This window comes from Carlito syrichta, unplaced genomic scaffold (genome assembly GCF_000164805.1).
Source record: "Carlito syrichta isolate Samal-C Ts95f unplaced genomic scaffold, Tarsius_syrichta-2.0.1 Scaffold304521, whole genome shotgun sequence".
NCBI lineage: Eukaryota > Metazoa > Chordata > Mammalia > Primates > Tarsiidae > Carlito > Carlito syrichta.
The window spans coordinates 566,984-576,609 of NW_007248617.1; the positions used below are offsets into that span (position 1 = coordinate 566,984).

A 9,626-nucleotide genomic window follows, 5' to 3' on the forward strand; every position below is an offset into this window, starting at 1 on the left:
GGGTGAGGGAAGGGTGCCCTTGGAAAAGTATGCTATGGTTTGAATATCCCTGCCAAAACTTATGTTGAAATGCAATTGCCAGTGTAACATTATTGGGAGGTGGGATCTTTAAGAGGTGGTTAGGTCACGAGGACTCTACCATCTTGAATGGATTAATATGGTTATTGCAGAAGTGGGTCAGTTTTTGTGGGAGTGGGATCATTGTAAATGAATAAGTTCAGCCCCCATTTTCTGTCTCTCCTGTGTACTTCCTCACAATGTAATGCCTTCCACCATGGGATGACCCTCACCAGATGCAATGTCATGCACTTGGACTTCCCAATCCCCAGAATTGAGAGCCAACTTCTGTTATTTATAAATTATCCAGTCAGTGGTAGTCTATTATGGCAGCAGAAAGCAGACTAAGACAGTACAGAAAGAGGAGAGAGAGAGAGAGAGAGAGAGAGAGAGAGAGAGAGAGAGCACTGAATCACAGATGTTCTTGAGGTCACCTTAAAAAGTCTGACTTTTATGCTGAAATAAAAAGTTGAAGAAGAGTTTTTTGTTTTTGTTTTTGTAGTCAACCAGGAGAAAGGTAGAGCCTGGACTAAGCCAGCAGCAATGAGAGGAGAGGACGATATATAAATGTCTTTGAAAAGAGAATTAATAGAATGTTTATGGGGAAAGAGAAACAAGAGGAACCAGGAATAATCAAAACTAACTTCAAACTCATCAGAACAGAGAACCAGAAAGTTGAAACCTAAGACTCCAGTGCATTGGCCAAGTTGGGGCCAAAAGATCCATTTTTGGACTTGCACAATTTGAGATGACTTTAGAATATCTAGATGAAGACATTCATCAGGTTATTAGGCAAACAGTCTGAGGTTTAGGGGAGAGAAGCCAGCTGGAAATATAGATCTGAAAGTCATCTGTATGTCAATGGATGGGGTGAAGGGAGGAGAGAAGATTGGTAATTTTTTTTTTTTTTGAGGTTCTATACTATTTCAGGTACTTCACACTTACGGTCTCATTTAAACATCACAATTACCCCATGAGTTTTGTGTATGGGAAAGTAAGTCTCTAAAAACTTAAGAAAAGAATGAGGACTTGTAATTGAAAGTAACACAACCAGCTTAATGGTAGAATTTTTTTTTTTTTTTTTTTTTTAGTTAGAGTCTCACTCTCATTGCCCAGGCTAGAGTGCACTGGCATGCTCACGGCCACCACAGCGTCGACCTGCTAGGCTTAGGTAATCCTTCAGTCTCAGCCTTCCAAGTAGCTGGAACTACAGACACACTACCATGCCCGGTTAGTTTTGTGTGTGTGTGTGATTTACTGTAGAGACAAGGTCTCAACAAGTTGCCTAGGCTAGTCTTGAACCCCTGGGCTCAGGCAATCCTCTCACTCAGCCTCCCAAAGTGGGAGGCCAAAGGTAGAATTTATTATAAGGATGAAAGAACCCTCAGGGCACCCAAAGACGGAGAGGAAAGAGGAGAGCACGTTCTCATTTTTATTTTCACAAAGGCTGCAGGGTGAGGAACAGACTGAAGAAGACTGATAACAGAAGCAAGGAGGCCAGCTGGGATCCTTTCTCTGTTGCCACTTCTTTTGTAAATCAATCTTGAGGCTGAATTTCATTGAACCAGACATGGCTTTGGCTTGAAACCAGAATCAGATGAGCAATCACGGAGAAAAGATCTCCTATACTTTTGCCAACTTGCATCTGATAGTTGTCAGATTCCAAGGCTAAATGTCTTGGGATAAAACTCTATGTTTACACTCAAGATATATGGTGTTGAGATGGACTTTTAATAATGACACTTTGTAGAATGATGATGAATTTAAGTAGAAATTCTTTTTAACATTTTCATGCCACTAGATTTTTGTTTCAGACTTGCTTGGGAATCTGAAATCCTAGGAAATAGAGTGAAAAGAATTCTGAGTAAAAATCATGAAACAAGGAGTCTGATTCAGCTCTGCCTCCTGTTGGTTGTGTAACCCTAGACAAGCAAACCTGGCCTCCTTGAGCTCTGATTGTCCTCTACAAAAATGAAAGCTTTGGACTAAAACAAGTACTTCTCATCTCTAATGCACATGTAACTTTCCTGGGGACTTTAAAGCGCAGTACTTGATTCACCAAGTCAGGGTGAGACCTCAGACTCTGCATTTCCAACAAACTCCCAGAACGCTATGTTGCTGGTTCACAACCACATTCCAGTTAGGTTTCACTTTAGGATGCCATTATGCTATAAGCTTTAATGGCTACCAAATAAAGAGAAACATGATGGAGCTGGGAGTGGTGACCCATGCCTGTAATCGTAGCACTTTAAGAGGTCAAAGTAAGGAGGATTACTTGTGCCCAGGAGTTCAAGACCAGTTTGGACAACATAGCGAGACCTCGTCTCTACAAAAAAAAATTTTTAAAGTAGCCACGTGTGGTGGTGTTCACCTATAGTTCTAGCTACTTGGGAGGCTGAGGCGGGAGGATGACCTGAGCCAAGGAGGTCAAGGCTCCCATGAGCTGTTATAGTGCCACTGTACTCCAGCTTGGGCAACAGCATGCAATCCCAACTCAAAAAAAACCAAAAAACAAAAAGCAAAAAACAAACAAACAAAAACCTATGCTAACAATTGATAATAGTAAATGTTTATTTTAGAAAATAAATATGACTTTACTTTTCAGTTTATAAAAGAATGCACGCTTATGGAATTTTTTTCCAAAAAAATCTTACAATAGTCAAAGCACAATGACAGCAAAGATCATCCCAAGTTAAAAGCCACTGAGCCAATTTGCTGTCTTTTCACTAGCTATGAAGAATCCAAGTGCTAAGTTTCAATGTTCGTGTTGTGTTACCTTGTCTTTTAAAGTCAGATATCATCATACTGGTACTTTATTCAATTTGTTGCCAGTTTAGTGGGTGTTAATTGAGTTGAAGACAGTTCCTTTTGTTTCGGCAGATTTATTCCTGTCCTGTATGACTTCAAGTTGCTCCATGGCTGGATCCAGGGGAGAGAAGAGAATGATTTTTCAGGGTCACCCCTGTGAGACTGAATTAGCCTTAGGATGTCAACATGAGAAAGGAGCTAAGTGATTCTCAAGAATAACTTTAAGACAACATTTGGAGTTCAGATGCATTGAAAGCTGATCAACAGAACAGAGAGTTCCACAGACACGTTCATCTTCTGGGAATGACTTAGGTCATAATCATCCTTGAGTAATGAGGAAATTTTGTCTAGTTCCTTTGCCCTTTTCCCCAGTGATAGTTCATGTTAAACTTATTTGAGTGGACTTGAAATTATTGCAATAACAACAACATAACCTTAAAAGCTTATTGGCCATGAGAAACATGTGTATGACATATTTAAAAAAACTCAATTAGCGCTTATTAAAATATACAACTATTAAATCTAAAATTATGCATTCTAAATATCAAATTAAATTCAGTATTACACTTTTTCTTTGTCTCTTCTAAGCAGTCACAGTTCCTAATTTAACATATAGAGGTCATCATAATCGCTAACCTATAATATGTTTACATTTTATAATAAGGAAATTTTAAAACCATGTGTATAGATATATAGGGATATCTATATCGATGCTCACAACACAAAGCAAATGGAAATAAAGGAAAAATATTGTCAGTGTGTAGCTAATAATGTGTTAAGAGACTGAGCCATTGATATAATTAGTAACTCCACTCTAGCATAGCAGTTAAATATATGGTGTGTAAGTTTCCAGTTTAGATAAATGATAGCCATCATTTAAGTACCAAAAGTTAGGTTTAAAAATTTTTCTGAAATACACAGAATTCCACCTCATGGCAAGCTCTGAAAAGACATCATTCTGTGGGATTCAACAAGTCATAACCATCACTTATTATTCTTTTATTTTGTCCTAAATTGCCCTAGTGCACTCTGCTTTTAGATAACTCTGGGTTCTTTCTTTTTTAATCATAATCTTTTTCTTATTATAGAAGTTACACATGCTCATAATAGAAAGTTTTTCAAAATGCAATCACATATAAAGAAGCAAATAAAAATCATCCTCAATCTCACTATCCATAAATTACCATTGTTAACCATTTTATGACCTTTTTTACATATGGTATTAGTTTTCCAGGGTTGCCATAACAATTTATCATCAACTGTGCAGTTCAAAACAACAGAAATGTATCGTCTCCCTTTTCAGGAGGCTAGAAGTCTTAAATTAAGGCTCTGGGAGAATCTGTTCCTTGCATCTCTCCTGGCTTCTGGTGTCTGCCAGGAACCTTTGGCTTATCATTCCAATCTCTGCCTCCATTCTCACATGGTCTTGTTCTTTGTGTCCTCTTCTCTTCTTATGAGGACACCAGTCATTGGATCTACAGACCACTCTTATCCAGTATGACTTCATCTTAGTTCATTACATCTGCAAAGAACTTGTTCCAAATAAGGTCATATTCTGAGGTTCTGGGTAGACAGGAAATTTGGGGAGGGGACACATTCAATCCATTACACACAATATGAGATATATTTGTGTAATTACAACAAGCAGACCATATTTTACATACAGCTTAGTCCCTTTTTCATTTAAGACATGAGCTTCCCTGTGTCTTTTAAAAATAGGAGTTCACATTTTTATAGCGTGTTTCATCATGTGAATATCACATCACTTACATAGCTAACCTGCTACTTCAGGAATTCAGATGGTTTCCAGTCTTAACTATTATAAATGGTGCTGATGAATATACATGCACCAAAATCTTTGAATTTATCCCTGCTTATTTTCTCTTATTTTAAACTCCTGTGAGTTGAATTATTGGATGAAGGAGGGTGAACATTCTAAAGGGTCTTGAAAAATCTCATTTAATTGGGTTTCAGAGACTGTATCAATTTTCTGTCCCCAACAGGAGAGGAGAACACCCGGGGCTCTGTATCCTCTGTACACTATGCATTATAGTTTTTTGAATATTTGTCAAGTGAACAGGCCAAGAAATATCTGTTGCATCTTGTTTACTGGCTATTTAGGCATCCTTAAAAAAAACAACAACCAGTTTATGCCTTGTTTCTCTTTTTTACTTTGTTTCTTCTCTCTCCAACTGTCAGTATGTATTTCTTACCGTCTCCCTGATGAATACACTGTCCACATCCACCCTTTTTACAGTTTGCTGTGAACTAAAAAATCAGGTAGATGTCCTCTCTCTTTCCTTTTTCCAGACTCGGGCCACCTATGAGTCTTGTACAGATGTCTGTCATAGTCTCCTTTTATATCTCAGTTGTTTACATGTATCCTTCCCTTCCAACACTTTGGGGCAATGTCCATGTTTTATTCATGTTTGTGTGCTTTTAGCAACTAGCATGGATACTCAACTAATGTTTGTTGAACTGAATTGTTAAATGCTGACCTGGAAATAGTCACAATTCCCTGTTTAAATAGAAATAGATAAATAAGGGCACATAGGACTTGAAAAGAGACTCAAATGAGACTCAAAGTGCACATGGATGTTGTACTTCTGTTTTACATTTTAAGTAGGAATTTCCCCCATTTTTCATAGCTATATCTGAGATAATTGGGAATGTGAGCAACATTGTCTCAATGGTAAAGTGTTAACCATAATAAGCACAATCATAATGGAGTAAAGACATCAAAGTATTAAGATCAGAGTAAGAGTCCCAAATGTCAAAAATTTAAATTTCCTATTGTTGTCACTGAAGTACAAACCACTGAATGTACTTGTAATATTAGCATGGATTTATGCAATTTGTAGATTTTAAATATATTTCCATTCAAAATTCAACTGTGAAAAACAGCCTAACTTGATTTGAAACCTGGAAACAAAGGGATTGAAAAATATAATTTGAAAAGTTATAAGAGAATATTAAAACTTGCATTAGCTGGGTACAGTGGCTCACGCCTATAGTCCCAGCATTTTGGGAGGCCAAGGTAAGAGGATTGCTGGAGCTCAAGGGCTCAAGACCAGTCTGGGCAACTTGGTGTGACCTCATCTTTACAATAATAATAAAAAAAAAAAATTAGCCGGGCAATGGTGGCACATGCCTGTAGGTCCAGCTACTCGGAAAGCTGAGACAGAAGGGTCACCTGAGCCCAGCAGGTTGAGGCTGTGGTGGCTGTGAGTGTGCCACTGCACTCCAGCCTGGGCAACAGAGTGAGACCCCAACTCAAAAAATAAATAAACAAATAAATAAATAAAACTTGTGTTGACTGCAAGAAACTCTTCATAAACATCTTTTATGAGCATTACGGTATGGTCACATTTATTTTCACACGGATGTTAGGACAAGCCATTGCCATAAGTGGTTTTCTGTATGGATTCTCTTTTCTGCCTCAGATGTTCTGGATCCTTCTTCCATCCTTACTTTAGCCTCACAGACTTCAAAATGCCACCACCTACAGGACCCAGTACACACCCTGCTTTATGAATTATAAATGCCCTCCCATCACAACCTAAAGAGATCCTTCCCTCCTCTTTGTCTTCACAACACACTGTTTTTGACACTTTCATCACTCCTAGTGATTCTGCAATGTGCTCAAGCTATTTGTGGGCACATTTATTTTCCCCCTAGATTGTAAACATTTAAAGAATGAGGTGAACTCAGGAATCATTTGTAAATACTCGAGTATCATTTGTGACAGTGGCTGTAATAGTGAACATTAGAAGGGCATGTACCTCAACTATTCTGAGATTAAAATGATTGTCCAGGAATGCTGGAGACCTGGCATTTCTGGACTTTCAACAGCCTGTCCCCTTTAGAAATTGTGATGACACTACACTACTTTCCTATAAAGGTCCCAGACCCTCTCTAAAATACTTTATGCAAAAGCCACGTGCTTGTGAGTGTGCATGTAAGCAAGTGTGTGCGTGCGGTGTGCATATGTAAGTTGTGTGTGCAGGCGTGTGCAGGCATGTGCAGTGGTCATCAACCTTGGTGCCTGGGTTTGGAAGGAGAAACACATCACTCCATCTCCAAGCCCCTTTCATGCCAGTTCTTCCCATCTCAGTCCCCTGAGTGCTAAACCTCATTTTGTTGATGGTGCTTTCGGGCTCTTCTAAGCAGAAGGCAACCTCCTTTCAGCGCGGCTGGCCGAGGGGAGGGGAGGGGTGGGAGGATTTTGACGTGTGGGTGTCTTACCAAACAAATGGATCCTATACTTTCTGAATTAAAGATGAGCCGCCTGACAAGAATTTCCAGGTCGCAACACAGACGGGGCCGGAGTGTGCCTGAGCCGAGGAGGCTTTCGGACACCGGGATGCAACAGGGCTTGGGAGAAAGGGGGGAGAAAGAAAGGCCACTTAGCGGTCTTTGTTTTGATCCTGGCAGCTTCCCGAGCCAGATTTCAAGCGGCACGCCGACCGAAGCGCTTCCTTGCACTCATTGGAAGGGGAAGGGACTGACTCATGTTACACCAGTCCCATCTCCCCTCCCCGCGACCGCTAACTTGTTGGCTTTAAAAGGAAGTGACATGGGTGGGGAGAGACGTCAGCTGAGGACCACTTTTTTTTTTTCTTCCCGAAGGGTCCACCCCATGGGTGGAGTCTCGCTTTTTCTTTCCAGTGTTGGCTGATTTACAGCGCCTATAAACTAGTGGCAATTTCGGAACCCAGCCGGCTCCCTTCGGTCTCTGATTTCTAAGTCCATGTGCCAGGGCTGCCAGGAAGGAGGTATGTGCTGTTCGTGCCATCTGTGGGCACCTTCTCTGGGCGTGGCTGGGGTTTGTGTTTCTCTTCCTATCACTATTTCTCTCTCCTTGGCTGGATTTTCCTAGGACCTCTGGAAGGGGTGGGCTCCGGGGAGGGCGAGCTGCGAGTTGCAGTGGGAAGGTGGACGGCGCCCGAGGGAAGGCCAAGGCAGGCTTGGCTGGTACAAAAGGACCCTCGCTTTGTGCTGGGCCGGGCGAGCGTCCCTTTCTGGGTTGTGATTTCAGGCTGCTGTTCTTGGCTTAATTTACCCACCTAGCCATCCGCCCACCCCCTTCCCGGGGTTAGAGCATTTTCTCTGCCATAGATGCAGATGGGTTGGGGGGGCGGGGGATGTTCTTGTTAATATATTGCTCTCTTTTGTGTCATGCAACATGTTCTTCCGCCTCTGACGTTACTATGGCAACCACAAAAATACTACACAATATGCAGCCCTGATATAAATGGATGTATTTCTATTTCGTGTCTAGTTGGCTGCTTTCGGCGCTTGTTATTGCTTTGGATGCTGAAATCCAGCATGGCTTTGTGGCTACCCCTCCTCACTCTCAGTTTGGTTTTTCCCTAACACAGGCGGGCTGTGGGGGAGGGGAGTTGTCAAGGAAACAGGCATTTGTAATTACCTCTTTATTTATCTAACGTTCGGCCTATGAATTTTTCCATCATATCTAGGAATTAAAAAAGAAATACTTGGGTGTTTGTGTAAGTCTTCAGTGTCTGGTCTTTTTTTTTTTTTTTTAGTTTAAAAAAAACCTAAACACTACTCAAGATAGGATATTGACCCTGTGGTAAAGCTATGGGGAAGAGCACTTATTTCTTTAGAGGAGGTGAGATCTTTGAAATAAAGTTTGAAAGAGTGTCCGCGAATCCACACTGACAAATGTGGTGTTGTCCGCCTAGGTTTGCTCCCAAGTCTAAATATTTAAAAGATGAGGCTCTGCTCTAGACTGAACTTATTCAGCACAAAATCTAAGTTCAACAAGTATGAGTAACACAGTAACTAGCACAGCAGGATTCTCAGTCTTGGGGTTTTGTGTGTTGCTTAGATGGGTTACTCACATCTTTGAACTCTCATTAAGATGAGGGTTGATAAACTTTCTCTTTCAAAACTGTGGAAGGAAGAATCCATCAGAGATTATTACTCAACCACCCTCAATTGAAAAAAAAAGGATCTTGAGAGACGGGAGAACGTGTGTGCATGTATGCATGTGCATGTGCATGAGTGTGTTTAGGGGAGTGAACAGAAACATCAGAGCAAATCAAGAAGTCTAAGTGAAAACTGCTAAATCTTCTGAACGTTCTCTATGGGGAGAAGAAATTGATTAAAAAAAATGAAACAAGGCAAAATTATTATCTACCTACTAATAAGCAAAGTTAAATATAATTAAAATCAAATAACCCATCTCTTAGAAAGATGTAGTCCCAATGGACCTACTAACAGGTATGGGTTAAATTGATGCTTTTATTCGGGACATCTAAGAAAATGTTTGATAATGGGCACCATTCTTTTGATGGGCATCCCAAAATACCTTATTAGCTTTTATAAGATAGATAAGTAGTAATCTCATTTTGGTTCTTAAAATTATCTGTAATTTTGGATAAAGACTTGGGAAGGTCACTTAACCCGCATGATACCTTCCAACTATTATCACCAAAAACATTACTTGGAAACCTCAGAGTAACCCTGCCATGTGGAAGCAGGAAGAAGGGGTGGTTTTAATGAAATTATGTTTGTTGAGATCCTTATCTAAAGGCGTTATCATCCATGTCTTATGAAACTTACTGTAATGCAAAAGATCTTAAGTATTTCAGATACAAAAGCTAGCTGAAAATGGGGCTAACTAGCATGGCACAAAACTAACTAGAGCTAAATAGAATTAAAGACAAGAGTTATTTATGTATTTATTTATTTTTTTTGAGTTGGAGTCTCACTCTGTCGCCCAGACTGGAGTG

The 9,626-nt window shown here is 40.2% G+C and overlaps 1 protein-coding gene across 1 annotated transcript in view; it reads left to right on the top strand.

The window, feature by feature from the left end:
• The first annotated feature begins 7,423 nt into the window (after positions 1–7,423).
• AGPAT4 (1-acylglycerol-3-phosphate O-acyltransferase 4) overlaps positions 7,424–9,626 on the top strand; it is a 136,430-nt gene continuing 134,227 nt past the window's right edge. The window contains exon 1 of the mRNA XM_008060123.1: positions 7,424–7,640. The gene's annotated coding sequence lies outside the window, so the exon portion shown is untranslated. The remainder of the gene's footprint in view (positions 7,641–9,626) is intronic.